The 17457-nt window shown below is 47.3% G+C and overlaps 3 non-coding genes and 1 pseudogene across 3 annotated transcripts; 2 read left to right on the plus strand and 2 right to left on the minus strand.

Annotated features, from left to right (window-relative positions):
- The first annotated feature begins 5892 nt into the window (after positions 1-5892).
- LOC137325682 (U1 spliceosomal RNA) lies at positions 5893-6056 on the plus strand. The gene has a single exon (XR_010963927.1). It is a non-coding gene; the product is annotated as a U1 spliceosomal RNA (small nuclear RNA).
- A 2045-nt stretch (positions 6057-8101) lies between these two features.
- Positions 8102-8275, minus strand: LOC137325832 (U2 spliceosomal RNA; annotated as a pseudogene).
- Positions 8276-11757: 3482 nt separating this feature from the next.
- Positions 11758-11948, plus strand: LOC137325691 (U2 spliceosomal RNA). The gene has a single exon (XR_010963935.1). It is a non-coding gene; the product is annotated as a U2 spliceosomal RNA (small nuclear RNA).
- Positions 11949-13929: 1981 nt separating this feature from the next.
- Positions 13930-14093, minus strand: LOC137326071 (U1 spliceosomal RNA). Its single transcript, XR_010964088.1, has one exon. It is a non-coding gene; the product is annotated as a U1 spliceosomal RNA (small nuclear RNA).
- Between the last annotated feature and the right edge of the window lie 3364 nt (positions 14094-17457).

The following is a 17457-nucleotide window of genomic DNA, read 5'->3' on the forward strand; positions in this document are numbered from 1 at the left end:
AATGCCCTCCCCCCTCACAGACAGACTCAACTTGGACCTTTCCACAGCAGGGGGCTGTTTGAGACAGAGAAAGCAGTTAGCTGGTAGGATAGGGGCTTTGGACTGGGAGGAGAGGACTTTTGACTGACAAGCTTCTGTTATATCAGGGCAGGTAGGTGCACTGACCCCTCTCTCTCTCACTCTTTCTCCTGGGATGTGTTATTGAAGACGGACTGGTGAGTGTAAGCATGTTTAAACTCTTGGTCCCTGTCTCACTGTACAGGTAATGAAAGTGTATTGTAGGATGGTGCGTGCGGGACTCCTTGCTCTAACAGTGATTGAGTGTGTGCGAGACTCCTTGCTCTGTGGATCTTGACCGGAGTTGTGTGTGTGGATTTTGACTGATGGAATCGTAGAATCTTATAGGACAGGAGGATTTAAATAACAGGTGATGCAGTGCCCTGAGGAGAAGGGATCTGCACTGTTCTGTGTGGTACAAATGGAGAATAAGAGAGTTCAATAAAAATCCTGGGATGTGCTATTGCAGGGAGGTTGGTGAGTATTAGTGTGTTTAAACTCTGATCTCGGTCTCGCTGCACAGATAATGAAAGTATATTGTAGGATGGTGTGTGCGAGACTCCTTGCTCTGTATTTTTACTGATGAATGTGGATTTTCACTGATGTGAGTGTGGAGATTTACTGATGATGTGAGTGTGGAGATTGAGCACAGAGTTTGGGAAAGACAGAGAGTGAGCCTCGAACGGAGTGAACACATTCAACTGGGAATTTGGTGCATGTGGGAATTAGGTGCAGAGGGGGAAGGAGGTGCTAAGTGATTTAAACCCAAGAACTGTAGACTTAGACTGAGCGGAGCATAAAGGGAGACGCAGGAGGAATCAAAACAAGGCAAGGAGGCGCGCCGAGGGCAGGTCAGTAAGTATTTAGTTCATTGGTTAGTGTTTTACTGTCAGATAAACAGTAAAGTGCCTTAAAGCTAAAGAAACAGTTTACGTGGCAGGACAGCTGGGGCCCGTCCCATGCACATCCTGTGCCATGTGGGAACTCCAGAACGCACTTTGTGTCCTGGAAAACCACATGTACAGGAAGTGCCGCCATCTGCTGGAGTTCAAGCTCAGGGCTTCTGAGTTTGAGGGGCGGCTGGCGTCACTACAGTGCATGCGGGAAGCTGAGAGTTTTGTGGATCGCACGTTTCAGGAGGTGGTCACCCCCCAGCTGCAGAGAGTTCAGGTGGAGAGGGAGTGGGTGTCCACCGGACAGACAAGAAGGAACAGGCAGGCCGTGCAGGAGTCCCCTGGGAGTGTGGCACTCACAAATTGGTATTCAGTGTTGAGTCCCAGTGAGGGTGTTGACACCATGGGGGAGTGCAGTCTGGAGCAAATCCACGGCACCGTGGGAGACTCGGCTGCACAGGGTCGGGGGGAGGGGGGGCACAAGAAATGCAGCTGTTATAGAGGATTCGAAAGTCCGGGGGATAGACAGGCATTTCTGCAACCGGCGACGTGAGTCCCACATGGTGTGTTGCCTCCCTGGTGCCAGGGTAAAGGACATCACTGAGAGGGTGCGGAACATTTTGAGGGGGGGCAGGGGAACAGCCAGAAGTCGTGGTCGATGTGGGAACCAATGACATAGGAAGGAAAGGGGTTGAGGTTCTGCAGCGTTTCAGGAGCTAGGGAGGAAGTTAAAAAGCAGGACCTCAAAGATAGTAATTTCTGGATTACTCCCAGTGTCTCGTGCTGGTGAGTGTAGGAATAGTAGGATAAGACAAGTTAATGCGTGGCTGGAGCAATGGTGCAGGAGAGAGGGCTTCAGGTTCCTGGGGCATTGGGACCAGTTCTGTAGGAGGGATCTGTTCAAGATGGACGGGTGACACCTCAACAGAACTGGGACCAGTGTCCTCATGGGGAGCTTAACTCGTGCTGTGGGGGAGGTTTAATATAATATAATTGGAATATAATGTGGGAAAATGTGAAGTCATCCACTTTGGGAGGAAAAATAAAAAAGCAAAATATTATTTGAATGGAGAAATACTACAAAATGCTGTGGTACAGTGGGATCTGGGTGTCCTCGTACATGACACACAAAAAGTCAACATACAGGTGCAGCAGGTAATCCGGAAGGCAAACGGACTATTGGCCTTTATTTCTCGGGGGATGGAGTATAAAAGCAGGGAAGTCATGCTACAACTGTACAGGGTGCTGGTGAGACCACACCTGGAGTACTGCGTACAGTTCTGGTGCCCTTATTTAAGGAAGGACATACTTGCATTGGAGGCAGTTCAGAGAAGGTTCACGAGGTTGATTCCGGGTATGGAAGGGTTGTCTTATGAGGAAAAATTGAACAGGTTGGGTCTATACTCATTGGAATTCAGAAGAATGTGAGGAGATCTTCTTGAAACATACAAGATTCTGAGGGGACTCGATAGGGTAGATGCTGAGAGGATGTTACCCCTCATGGGGGAATCTAAAACCAGGGGGCATAGTCTCAGAATAAGGGGTGACCGGTTTAGACTGAAATGAAGTGGAATTTCTTCTCCCAGAGGATCGTGAATCTTTGGAATTCTTTACCCCAAAAAGCTGTGGAGGCTGAGTCATTGAATACATTCAAGGCTGAGTCAGACAAATTTTTAATCAGCAAGGGAGTCAAAGGATATGGGGAAAGGGCGGGAAAGTGGAGTTGAGGTAAAAATCAGATCAGGCATGGTCTCATTAAATGGTGGAGTCGGCTCGAGGGGCCGAATGGCCTACTCCTGCTCCTATCTCGATGGTCTTATGGTGAAAACTAATTTGGCAGGGGAATGGGCACCAGGAGGAAATATTTGAGAGGAGAAACAAGATGCACAGAGGACTGGGAGGGACAAGTAGCACTCGATTAAAGAATTGTTCAGAAATAGGGATCAGTCAGGGGGAAAATGCGAGGCAGTTTAAGATGAGATTGTGGGAGTACCTTCATCACACGGACTGCAGCGGTTCAAGAAGGCGGCTCACCACCACCAGCAACACCCACATTCCATGAACGAATCAGAAAAAAGATTGGAGTGCATTTGCGTAAATGCACGTAGTGTGGTAAATAAGGTTGGTGAGCTGCAGGCTCAAGTCGCCACATGGGACAATGATATAGTGGCAATAACAGAGACCTGGCTCAAAGAAGGGGAGGATTACGTACTTAATATTCCTGGCTACAAGGTATTCAGGAGAAAGAGGGAAGGATAGAAAGGAGGGGGGACTAGCAGTGTTGATCAAAGAAACTGTTATAGCACTGGAAAGGGATGATGTTGTTGAGGGGTCAAAGACAGAATCTATTTGGTTAGAATTAAGGGACAATAGAGGAACTATTATGTTACTGGGTGTACACTGCAGGCCACCAAATAGTGGGGAGGAGAGAGAGGAGAACATTTGCAGGCAAATTACAGAAAGATGCAAGAACTATAGGGCAGTAATAATGGGGGACTTCAATTATCCTAATATAGATTGGGATAGTAACAGTATAAAGGGCAAAGAGGGGGAGGAATTCCTGAAATGTGTTCCAGAGAGCTTTCTGGAAGTGTGTTTCCAGCCCAACCAGGAAGGAAACAGTGCTGGACCTAGTTCTGGGGAATGAAGTGGGGCAGGTAGAGCATGTTTCAGTGGGGGAGCATTTGGGGAACAGTGATCATAATGTCATTAGGTTTAGAATAGTAATGGAAAAGGACAAGGAACAATCAAATGTGAAAATGCTTAACTGGAGAAGGGCAAATTTCAGTCAGTTAAAAGAGATCATGCCCAGGTGGAGTGGAATCAAAAATCGGCAGGCAAAACGGTAATTGAACGATGGGAGGCCAGTAAGGAGAAGTCTGTTCGAGTGCAGAGTAGACACATCCCAATGAGGGGAAAAGGGCGTTACAAAGCTAGAGCTCCCTGAATGACTAAAGATATCGAGATTAAAATGAAACATAAAAAGGAGGCTTATGATGAATGTAAGGTTCATAATACAGTAGAGAACCAGGCTGAATAATGGAAGTACAGTGGAGACGTTGTTTAAAATAAAGGGAATAATAGGGGCAAAGAGAGAGGATGAGAATAGATTAGAGGCTAATATAAAAGGGAACGCAAAAGTCTTTCATAAACACACGAATAGTAAAAGGGTAGTCAAAGGAGATCTTCTTGTGCAGGCAGAGGATATGGCTGAGGTACTAAATGAATACTTTGCATCGGTCTTCACTAGAGAAGAGGATGCTGCCATTGTACCAGTAAAGGAGGAGGTGGTAGTGATGTTGGACAGGATAAAAATAGATAAAGAGGAGATACTTAAAAGATTGGCAGGGCTCAAAGTAGAAAAGTCACCTGGTCCAGATGGGATGCAATCCAGGTTACTGAGGGAAGTAAGGGTAGAAATTACAGAGGCTCTGGCCACAATCTTCTAATCCTCCTTCGATACGGGGATGGTGCTGGAGGATTGCAAATGTTACACCCCTGTTCAAAAAAGGGGCGAGGTATAAACCCGGCAATTCCAGGCAGTCAGCCCAACATCGGTGGTGAGGAAACTTTGAGGCAAAAATCCAGACAAAATAAATTGGCACTTGGAAGAGTATGGGCTAATAAATGAAAGTCAGCATGGATTTGTTAAAGGAAAATCGAGTTTGACTAACTTGATTGAGTTCTTTGATGAAGTAACGGAGAGGGTTGATATTGTGTTTATGGACTTTAAAAGGCAATTGATAAAGTACCGCATAATTGACTTGTTAGCAAAATTAAAGCCCATGCGATTAAAACGACAGTGGCAGCATGGATATAAACTTGGCTATGGGATAGAAAGCAGAGAGTACTGGTGACCGGTTATTTTTCAGACTGGAGGGAAGTATAGAGTGGTGTTCCCCAGGGGTCAGTATTAGGACCACTGCTATTTTTAATATATATTAGTGACCTGGACTTGGATCTAGAGGGTATAATTTCAAAGTTTGCAGATGACACAAAACTCGGAAAAGTAGTAAACAATGTGGAGGATAGTAACAGACTTCAGGGGGACGTAGACAGACTGGTGAAATGGGCAGACACATGGCAGTGAAATTTACTGCAGAGAAGTGTGAAGTGATGCATTTTGGTAAGAAGAATAAGGAGAGGCAATATAAACTAAATGGTACAATTTTAAAGGGGGTGCAGGAACAGAGAGAACTGGGGGTGTATATACATTAACCTTTGAAGGTGACAGGACAAGTTGAGAAGGCTCTTAATCAAGTCCAGGATCCCATATGCTTTATTAAGAGCATAGAGTACAAAAGCAAGGAAGTTAAGTTAAACCTTTATAAAACACTGGTTAGGCCTCAACTGGAGTATTGTGTTCAATTCTGGGCACCGCACTTCAGGAAGGATGGAAAGGCCTTAGGGTTCAAAAGAGATTTACTAGAATGGAACCAGGGATGAGGGACTTCAGTGATGTGGAGAGACTGAAGAAGCTTGGGTTGTTCTCCTTGGAGCAGAGAAGGCGAAGGGGAGATTTGTTAGAGGTGCTCAATATCATGAACGGTTTTGACAGAGTAAATATGAGAAACTGTTTCCAGAGGCAGAAGGGTCAGTCACGAGTGGGTACAGAGATAAAATGATTGGCAAAAGAACCAGAGGCGACATGAGGAAACATTTTTTTATGCAGCCAGTTGTAATGATCTGGAATACACTGCCTGAAAGGGTGGATGAAGCAGATTCAATTGTAACTTTCAAAAGGGAATTGGATAAATACTTGACTTGGAAAAAAATTGACAGGGCCATGGGGAAAGACCACTGCATCGCTGCAGTATTTTCTCTGAGTATGTTATCGGATACATGTTACAATACAGGAGCAAAATTAATCTCTGAGCATTAGCACATTGTGAGTGAAGAGGTAGTGAATGCTGTCAAGTGGCACTGTGAGGCGACATAAGGCATACTTACCTGGCAGGGGAGAATCTGTGATCCTGAAGGTGGATCTCCCAGGATGAGGCCAGCCCATTGAACGCGGGGTGCGCTGACGCCTGCGATGTCCCCAAATGCGGGATACTTAACTGCAAAATTTGTGGTAGTGGGGGACTGCGTTCGGGCTCTCCCCTGCATTGAAACTAAAAGTTTGATTTTCGATCCAGTAGTCCACCAATCGGATGGGAGGTGTTGTTTGTGTGTGTGTGTGTGTGTGTGTACGTTGTGTCAGTCAGTGAGTCTCTCTCTCACTCAGTGGCTGCTGTGGAGGGAAAGCTTTTTAAAAAGAACTTTCATATTGAAAGAAAGATATGTCTCAAGCTGCTGGGCCCTGTCCATTGTCACATTAATGGCAGGGCGGGGCAGGACTGCTTTGACCAGGAGACCTGTTTTCTGGGTCGGAGGTGTGACATTCCAGTGGACCTGCTTTGTGCTGATTTCCCTCCCTCCCGTCCTTCTGAACACCTTTGCCGTTTTATCGAGGGCCAAAAGCCTGTGAAAGGGAAGGACCGGCCGGCCGTTTCCCTGCTGGTCGGTGCTGCCAGTGGGGCCGGCGTGCATGTTCTCAGCCTCATGTACAGGTTCCTCAGGGAGGTTGAGGCAGGTCTAGTGGTTAGGACTGTAGGGTGCTTTGGGGTTGTTCTCACCCTATTGATCGGTGCAGATATCTGGTCCCCGGTCTAGCCAAGGAACACTTATACCTCACGGACCGGGGGTTCAGGAAGACAGGACTTTTGCTAACGCACCCGGTGATGGATCACGTAGCCGAATAGCACAGAGAACACACAAACTCGGTGTTTGAATTTAATTGGAATGTTGGTTTTATTATTCCATCAACACGAAGAAAATAACGATAAAAACGGTCCTACACAGTACATTGAGTTACACACACCCACTACAGGACCTTATCCCGCTGAACAATATGAAAGTTCTTTTTAAAAAGCTTTCCCTCCACAGCAGCCTCTGAGTGAGAGAGAGGCTGGTGGGGACCCTGGAGACACCTATCACACACACACACACACGTATGGTTGGGGCTCACCATTCCTTTGCACTGTTCGGTCTGGCTGACCGGTTCTCTCACATTGGTTTCGTTGGAAGCTGCTCTCCTCCCTGGAGAGCTCAGGTGAAAAAAAAGAGCGAGCAGGAACTAAGAGAGAGAGAGAGAGAGAGAGAGAAAGAGCTGGAAAAGGGATAAGAGCTAAGAAGCAAGAGAGCAAGAACCAGAGACAGCAAACAAGAGCATAAATCAAGAGACCAAAAGCAAGAGAGCAAACAAGAGAGAGAGAGGTTTCGAACTTCCACTAAAAGACCCTTCTCTTACAATAGTTTTCGTTGTTAAATGAGGCACTTCATGTCTGTTTAACAGTTCTTACAAAGTCGTTAAGAGTCTTTAATGGTTTTTGATGGTCTCTCATCATGTTGCAATTGCTTCTCTCGATGGGCCATTGTTCTTCGAATTCATTCCGATCGTCGAGCACTTGCCACACAAGGCTCCCTTTTCACCCCACGTCCTCGCTGTCGATTGGTTTTGCATCAGAACCGAGGCCATGTCTGGAGCAGTTGCCTCTCTCAATGACCGACTGCCTCTCGAATTAGTGCTGATCATTGACCACCTGCTGTAGGTTTTGCATTGAAACAGAGACTGGTGACGTCTCACCTATCCTTCCACCTTAGGATTTTGGTCAATGGCCAAAGTTTTACAAACTCGGAAGAGGAGGAATTCTCAGAATTCTTATAGGAGGCAACCTTTCAAACTCGTTGAGACCTGGGTTCGAATCCCGGTCGGGGGGAGCGACTTTCTGGTGCAGATTAATTGGCAGCATCAAAGAAAGTCTCCTTTCCTGAGCGCGATGCTCCACCCTCACCACCACCGCCTTTTCCTCTCCTTGACAGACAGACAGAGAGTTCAGGAGCACGCACACTTTAATCTCGCAGTTTTCATTTGTACGCACAAAGACACGCAGACCCTGCTCGTTTAAAGTCAACGACGTCAAGGTATTTTGCAGTTTGAATTATATCGCTGCGAGGGAGCGAGGGGCACTCAGCCCAGGAGAAGAAAAGAATAGCAATGAGCTGAGAAAGTAAGTGCAATATATCAGCTTTATTCTGAGTAATAATCCATACTCACGTAGAGAGACACTGGGAAAGAGCTGTTTTTTCCTTTTGAATATCTCCCCAGAGGGAGGTGCACTGTTCCCAGAGACACTGCAATACTGGGTCGATGCGTGAAGTGGACGGAGCAAGCCCCTATTCCATCTCCCTGTTCCAAAAATCAATTTAATATATGGTCCCCAGATAGGGGACGTATCAGATATTAAACTGATAAGAACAGATTTTTTTTATTCCAAAAATATACTTTATTCATAAAATTTGCAGCAGTACATACAATACAGTTGTCATATCACTTTCCAAACGTACACAATACAGATTATACAATTTGCAGGTTACGTCAAGTACAGTTCAATGAACACATTGGACATAATTACAGTTCATGACACTCTAGGGTGTCTCATTGCATCATACTCAACACAGATTATTGCTTGCAGATTCATTTCAGATTCATTGCAGGTATATTACAGCAATTTGAATTTTACATTCTGCCCGAGGGGGTTTTTCCCTGATTGCAGCCCCTCGGTTTACAATGGCGGGAAGGCTCTAAACGGTTGCCTTTCCCCACAGGGCCTTTGCGGCGGCCGCACCCATCCTCAGTGCGTCCCTCAGCACGTAGTCCTGGACCTTGGAATGTGCCAGTCTGCAACACTCGGTCGAGGACAGCTCCTTGTGCTGGAAGACCAGCAAGTTTCGGGCAGACCAAAGGGCGTCTTTCACCGAGTTGATGGTCTTCCAGCAGCAGCTGATGTCCGTCTCAGTGTGCGTCCCCGGGAACAGCCCGTGGAGCACAGAAACCTGTGTTACGGAACTGCTCGGGACGAACCTGGACAGATACCACTGCATCTCTCTCCAGCCCCTCTTTGCAAAGGCACATTCCAGAAGGAGATGGGTGACGGTCTCGTCTCCACCGCAGCCTCCTCTGGGACAGCGCGCGGTGGCGCTGAGAGCCCGGGAGTGCATGAAGGATCTGACGGGAAGGGCCATTCTCACCACCAGTCAAGCTAGGTCTTGGTGCTTGTTTGAAAGCTCTGGCGATGAGGCGTTCTGCCAAATGACATTGACAGTCTGCTCGGGGAACCAACCGACAGGATCCACCATCTCCTTTTCCCGCAGGGTCTCGAGGACGTTCCGTGCGGACCACTTGCTGATTGCCTTGTGGTCAAAGGTGTTTTCCTGCACAAACCTTTCCACGCAGGACAGGTGGGGCGGAACGGTCCAACTGGACGGAGCGTTCCGTGGCAGCGTGGCCAGGCCCATCCTTCTCAACACCGGGGACAGGTAGAACCTCAGCACGTAGTGACACTTTGTGTTTGCGTACTGAGGGTCTATGCACAGCTTGATGCAGCCGCACACAAAGGTGGCCATCAGGATGAGGGCCACGTTGGGCACGCCTTTCCCCCCTTTCTCTGGAGATTTGTACATCGTGACCCTGCGGACACGGTCCATTTTTGATCTCCAGACAAAGTGGAAGATGGCTCGGGTGACTGTCGCGGCGCAGGAGCGAGGTATGGGCCAGACCTGCGCCACGTACAGCAACACCGAGAGCACCTCGCACCTGATGACCAGGTTCTTGCCCACGATCGAGAGGGATCTAGAGTCATAGAAGTTTACAACATGGAAACAGGCCCTTCGGCCCAACATGTCCATGTCGCCCAGTTGATACCACTAAGCTAGTCCCAATTGCCTGCACTTGGCCCATATCCCTCTATACCCATCTTACCCATGTAACTGTCCAAATGCGTTTTAAAAGACAAAATTGTACCCGCCTCTACTACTGCCTCTGGCAGCTCGTTCCAGACACTCACCACCCTTTGAGTGAAAAAATTGCCCCTCTGGACCTTTTTGTATCTCTCCCCTCTCACCTTAAATCTATGTCCCCTCGTTATAGACTCCCCTACCTTTGGGAAAAGATTTTGACTATCTACCTTATCTATGCCCCTCATTATTTTATAGACTTCTATAAGATCACCCCTTAACCTCCTACTCTCCAGGGAAAAAAGTCCCAGTCTATCCAACCTCTCCCTATAAGTCAAACCATCAAGTCTCGGTAGCATCCTAGTAAATCTTTTCTGCACTCTTTCTAGTTTAATAATATCCTTTCTATAATAGGGTGACCAGAACTGTACACAGTATTCCAAGTGTGGCCTTACTAATGTCCTGTACAACTTCAACAAAACATCCCAACTCCTGTATTCAATGTTCTGACCAATGAAACCAAGCATGCCAAATGCCTTCTTCACCACCCTATCCACCTGTGACTCCACTTTCAAGGAGCTATGAACCTGTACTCCTAGATCTCTTTGTTCTATAACTCTCCCCAACGCCCTAACATTAACGGAGTAGGTCCTGGCCCGATTCGATCTACCTTCCTTGACCCTAGCATCAGGGAGGCAACATACCATCCTGGAGTCACGATTGCGGCCGCAGAAACGCCTATCTGTTCCCCTTACAATTGGATCCCCTATCACTATAGCCCTGCCACTCTTCTTCCTCCCCTCCTGTGCAGCAGAGCCACCCGTGGTGCCACGAAATTGGCTCTTGCTGCTTTCCCCTGATAAGCCATCTCCCCCAACAGTATCCAAAGCTGTATATCTGTTTGAGAGGGAGATGGCCCCAGGGGACTCCTGCTCTACCTGCCTAGTCCTTTTATTCTGCCTGGCGGTCACCCATTTCCTTTCTGCCTGCGTAATCTTTACCTGCGGTGTGACCACCTCACTGATCGTGCTATCCACAATAGTCTCAGCATCATGGATGCTCCACAGTGAATCCACCCGCAGCTCCAGCTCCGAAATGCGGTTAGCCAGTAGCTGCAGCTGGACACACTTCCTGCACACATGGTCGCCAGGGACCCTGGTAGTGTCCATGGCTTCCCATATGGGGCAGGAGGAACATATCACGGGTGCGAGCTGTGCTGCCATAACTTGCCTTAGATTTACACTGCGTTCACCTCTCAGACTCTCCTCCCGCTCTCTGTCTCCTTTTACACTGTGCTCACCTCTCGGACTCTCCTGCCTCACCTGTGACGTTGCACAGTAGTTTTCTCTTGTTGCAGGTCTGCTGCTGCTTTTATTCCCCACTCTCAGTCTTCTGCTGCTCAGGTCTGCCGCCGCTCTGCGGAAAAAGTTAGGAAAAGCAAGACAAAGCAGCACCTCCTTCCCCCACTTCACCAAACTCCCACACTCACCAAACTCTCAGCTGTCTCACTCGGTGCTCTGTTGTACTCAGTTTTTATTTCCCATTTCCACCCAGCCAGCCAGCCAAGCCGGCATCTGCAGTATTTTCTTTTGATTGGTCTTGCCTGCTGTGGAACGAATGTTTAAACACAAGCTGCTGATTGTCAGCACCTCACCTCTTTCTCAATTGGCCTGTTGTAATCTCACTCAGACACGTCACATCACGTCACTAGTTTTCTCTAAAGAGGTTTCCTTCCACGGCAGTTAGTTAGTGACTGAGACTGACTGACGGAGGTCCGTTGAGACACAACCCTCTCCCATCTGATTGGTGGACTACTGGCAAATTTACAAATCTCTCAAGCAATCCGAGCGAGAAAGGTAAAAGCGGCAACTTCTTTAAGCCGATCCACTGTTGCAATTAGAAATGGTGGCAAAATTGTGCCCAGAGCGGGAGAGAACGGCAGTGGTTCTAGACTGCTTTAGACACATTCAGCCAGAGTCAAAGGACGGAGGGCAGACAGGACCCAAGATCAATTCACATCGAGCGCGTTATCGCTTCTCGGCCTTTTGGCTAAGATCAAGTGTAGTATCTGTTCTTATCAGTTTAATATCTGATACGTCCCCTATCTGGGGACCATATATTAAATTGATTTTTGGAACAGGGAGATGGAATAGGGGCTTGCTCCGTCCACTCCACGCATCGACCCAGTATTGCAGTGTCTCTGGGAACGGTGCACCTCCCTCTGGGGAGATATTCAAAAGGAAAAAACAGCTCTTTCCCAGCGTCTCTCTACGTGTGTATGGATTATTACTCAGAATAAAGCTGATATATTGCACTTACTTTCTCAGCTCATTGCTATTCTTTTCTTCTCCTGGGCTGAGTGCCCCTCGCTCCCTCGCAGCGATATAATTCAAACTGCAAAATACCTTGACGTCGTTGACTTTAAACGAGCAGGGTCTGCGTGTCTTTGTGCGTACAAATGAAAACTGCGAGATTAAAGTGTGCGTGCTCCTGAACTCTCTGTCTGTCTGTCAAGGAGAGGAAAAGGCGGTGGTGGTGAGGGTGGAGCATCGCACTCAGAAAAGGAGACTTTCTTTGATGCTGCCAATTAATCTGCACCAGAAAGTCGCTCCCCCCGACCGGGATTCGAACCCAGGTCTCAACGAGTTTGAAAGGTTGCGTCCTGTAAGAATTCTGGGAATTCCTCCTCTTCTGAGTTTGGAAAACTTTGGCCATTGACCAAAATCCTAAGATGGAAGGATAGGTGAGACGTCACCAGTCTCTGTTTCAATGCAAAACCAACAGCAGGTGGTCAATGATCAGCACTAATTCGAGAGGCAGTCGGTCATTGAGAGAGGCAACTGCTCCAGACATGGCGGAGCCATGCCTCGGTTCTGATGCAAAACCAATCGACAGCGAGGACGTGGGGTGAAAAGGGAGCCTTGTGTGGCAAGTGCTCGACGATCGGAATGAATTCGAAGAACAATGGCCCATCGAGAGAAGCAATTGCAACATGATGAGAGACCATCAAAAGCCATTAAAGACTCTTAACAACTTTGTAAGAACTGTTAAACAGACATGGAGTGCCTCATTTAACAACAAAAACTATTGTAAGAGAGGAGTATATAAGTGGAAGCTCGAAACCCCTCTCTCTCTTGTTTGCTCTCTTGCTTTTGGTCTCTTGTTTTTTGCGCTTGTTTGCTGTCTCTGGTTCTTGCTCTCTTGCTTCTTTGCTCTTATCTCTTTTCCAGCTCTTTCTCTCTCTCTCTTAGTTCCTGCTCGCTCTTTTTTTTTCACCCGAGCTCTCCAGGGAGGAGAGCAGCTTCCAACGAAACCAATGTGAGAGAACCGGTCAGCCAGACCGAAGAGTGTAAAGGAATGGTGAGCCCCAACCATACGTGTGTGTGTGTGATAGGTGTCTCCAGGGTCCCCACCAGCCTCTTAGTTTAGCGGGATAAGGTACTGTAGTGGGTGTGTGTAACTCAATGTACTGTGCAGGACCGTTTTTATCGTTATTTTCTTCGTGTTGATGGAATAATAAAAGCAACATTCCAATTAAATTCAAACACCGAGTTTGTGTGTTCTCTGTGCCATTCGGCTATGTGATCCATCACCGGGTGCGTTAGCAAAAGTCTTGTCTTCCTGAACTCCCGGTCCATGAGGTATAAGTGTTCCTTGGCTAGACCGGGGACCAGATATCTGCACCGATCAATAGGGTGAGAACAACCCCAAAGCACCCTACAGTCCTAACCACTAGACCACCAGGGGAGCTGCCTCAACCTCCCTGAGGAACCTGGACATGAGGCTGAGAACACGCACACCGGCCCCACTGGCAGCACCGACCAGCAGGGGGCCGGCCGGCTGGTCCTTCCCTTTCACAGGCTTTTGGCCCTCGATTAAACGGCAAAGGTGTTCAGAAGGAAGGACGGGAGGGTGGGAAATCAGTGGAATGTCACACCTCCGACCCAGAAAACAGGTCTCCTGGTCAAAGCAGTCCTGCCCCGCCCTGCCATTAATGTGACAATGGACAGGGCCCAGCAGCTTCAGACACATCTTTCTTTCAATATGCAAGTTCTTTTTAAAAACCTTTCCTTCCACAGCAGCCTCTGAGTGAGAGAGAGAGACTGACTGACTGACATAACGTACAGACACACACACAAAACAACGCCTCCCATCCGATTGGTGGACTACTGGATCGAAAATCTAACTTTTAGTTTCAATGCAGGGGAGAGCGCGAACGCAGTCCCCCACTACCACAAATTTTGCAGTCGAGTATCCCGCATTTGGGGACATCGCAGGTGTCAGCACACCCCGTGTGCAATGGGCTAGCCTCGTCCTGGGAGATCCACCTTCGGGATCACAGATTCTCCCCTGCCAGGTAAGTATGCCTTATGTCGCCACACAGTGCCACTTGACAGCATTCACTGCCTCTTACGGTTGCAACGGCAGGTTTTAAAAATCAGAATGTCCCTTCGCTCGCAACGTGCTGATGCTCTGAGAGATTAATTCTGCTCAAATATTGGACCCTATATCCGATGATATACTCTCGGAGAAAATACTGCAGCAATGCGGTGCCGGCGATGGTTGTTTGCGTGTCGCCCTTCGAGGGAAATGTCCCGCCTCCAGTTGTTGTTGTTGTAATATATACACGCGCGCTGTTGTAGGAATATTGAACTGCAAGTTGTCGCTATAGTAGTAGTTTCGAATCAGCACAAAGCAGGTGCCTCCCTGGAATGTCACACGTGGGTGGCAGGTCCCTCCCTGACCTGGCCTGGAATGTCACGCCTGCGTCCCAGAAAACAGGTCTCCTGGTCAAAGCAGTCCCGCCCCGCCCTGGGATTAACATGACAATGGACAGGGCCTAGTCAGGAGCAGCTTGACACACAACTCACAATATGCACTTCTGAAACATTAACGTCGTTCAACAGTTTAACCAGCCTTTAACACGTCTTGTGTTTTAGGAACATAGGAACAGGAGGAGGCCATTCAGCCCTCGTGCCTGCTCCGCCATTTGATAAGATCATGGCTGACCTGTGATCTAACTCCATATACCTGCCTTTGGCCCACATCCCTTAATATCTTTGGTTGCCAAAAAGCTGTCTATCTCAGATTTAAATTTAGCAATTGAGCTAGTATCAATTGCCGTTTGGGGAAGTGAGTTCCAAATGTTTTCTAATCTCACTCCTGAAAGGTCTGGCTCTAATTTTTAGACTGTGCCCCCTACTCCTACAATCCCCAACCAGCGGAAATAGTTTCTCTCTATCCACCCTATCTGTTCCCTTTAATATCTTATAAACTTTGATCAGATCACCCCTTAACCTTCGAAACTCCAGAGAATACAACCCCAAATTGTGTAATCTCTCCTCGTAACTTAACCCTTGAAGTCCAGGTATCATTCTAGTAAACCTACGCTGCACTCCCTCCAAGGCCAATGTGTCCTTCCGAAGGTGCGGTGCCCAGAACTGCTCACAGTACTCCAGGTGCGGTCTTACCAGGGTTTTGTATAGCTGCAGCATAACTTCTGCCCCATTGTACTCCAGTCCTCTAGATATAAAGGCCAGCATTCCATTAGCCTTATTGATTATTTTCTGCACCTGTTCATGACACTTCAATGATCTATGTACCTGGACCCCTCAATCCCTTTGGACATCCACTGTTTTTAACTTTTTACCATTTAGAAAGTATCCTGTTCTATCCTTTTTTGATCCAAAGTGGATGACCTCACATTTGTCTACATTGAATTCCATTTGCCACAGTTTTGCCCATTCACCTAATCGATCAATATCGCTTTGTAATTTTATGTTTTCATCTACACTGTTGACAATGCCACCAATCTTTGTGTCATCGGCAAACTTAGATATGAGACTTTCTATGCCTTCATCTAAGTCGTTAATAAACATTGTGAATAATTGAGGCCCCAAGACAGATCCCTGCGGGACTCCACTAATCACACCCTGCCAATGTGAGTACCTTCCCATTATCCATACTCACTGTCGCCTTTCGCTCAGCCAACTTCCTAACCAAGTCCGTACTTTTCCCTCGATTCCATGGGCTTCTATCTTAGCTAACAGTCTCTTCTGTGAGACCTTATCAAATGCCTTCTGGAAGTCCATATAAATAACATCCATTGACATTCCCCTATCCACTACTTTAGTCACCTCTTCAAAAAATTCATTCAGGTTTGTCAAGCACGACCTACCTTTCACAAATCCATGCTGGCTCTCTCTGATTAACTGAAAATTCTCGAGGTAGAAAACTATCCCGGATACACTCAAGAAATTCACTACCTTTCTGACAGTTGCTGGTCTGCTTTTCCCAATCTATGTGAAGGTTGAAGTTCCCCCATTAAGACCACTATGCCTTTGTTACACGCTTGTCTCATTCTGCATTTATACAATCTAGCACTTCAGAGCTGCTGCCAGGGGTCCTATATGCAACTCCCACATAGTCTTAGATCCTTTCCTATTTCTCAATTCAACCCATAAGGTCTCTGTTGGCTGCTTACCTCTCGTTATATCCTCCTTTATCATTGAAGTGATTTCATCTCTAATCACTAAGGATACTCCTCCCCCTCTTCCATTTTACCTATCTCTCCTGTAGACTTTATAACCTGGTATATTTAGTTCCCAATCCTGACCATCCTGCAGCCATGTCTCAGTAATAGCTATCATGTCATACCTTCCAATTTGAATTTGAACCTGTAGTTCATTTAATATACTCTGTGCATTTGTATATAGATCTCTTAGTTGGGCCACACACCCTAGCCTGACCTTCAGCTTTGGTGCTGGGTTAATCTCCTTACGTCTTCTAGTTTTCACTTTATCTGTAGTTCCTAATGTACACTTTGTTTCTGCTGCTATACGCTTTTCCCTTTCACTTGTTCTTGAACAACTGTTTGTACTATTTGTATTGTAAATTTCCCCTGGGTCTTCCCCTCTCATGCTGCTCTCAACTTTACTCCCTTCTGACTCCCCGCTCAGGTTCCCATCCCCCTGCCATTCTAGTTTAAACCTTCCCCAACAGCATTCGCAAACACCCCCGCGAGGACATTGGTCCCGGACCTGCTCGGGTGTAACCCGTCCCGCTTGTACGGGTCCCACCTTTCCCAGAACTAGGAATCGAAATCCCTCCCTCCTACACCATCCCTGCAGCCACGCATTCATCCGGTCTATTCTCTTGTTCCTATAAATAGTAGCACATGGCACTGGTAGTAATCCTGAGATCACTACCTTTGAAGTCCTGCTTTTTAAATTTATCTCCTAACTCCTTAAATTCACATTGCAGGACCTCATCCCTTTTTTTACCTATGTCATTGGTACCAATATGGATCACGACTACTGGCTGTTCACCCTCCCCCTCCAGAATGTCCTGGAGCTGCTCCGCGACATAGAGTCATAGAAGTTTACAACATGGAAACAGGCCCTTCGGCCCAACATGTCCATGTCGCCCAGTTGATACCACTAAGCTAGTCCCAATTGCCTGCACTTGGCCCATATCCCTCTATACCCATCTTACCCATGTAACTGTCCAAATGCGTTTTAAAAGACAAAATTGTACCCGCCTCTACTACTGCCTCTGGCAGCTCGTTCCAGACACTCACCACCCTTTGAGTGAAAAAATTGCCCCTCTGGACCTTTTTGTATCTCTCCCCTCTCACCTTAAATCTATGTCCCCTCGTTATAGACTCCCCTACCTTTGGGAAAAGATTTTGACTATCTACCTTATCTATGCCCCTCATTATTTTATAGAC

Source organism: Heptranchias perlo, chromosome 9, assembly GCF_035084215.1.
Source record: "Heptranchias perlo isolate sHepPer1 chromosome 9, sHepPer1.hap1, whole genome shotgun sequence".
Taxonomy (NCBI): domain Eukaryota; kingdom Metazoa; phylum Chordata; class Chondrichthyes; order Hexanchiformes; family Hexanchidae; genus Heptranchias; species Heptranchias perlo.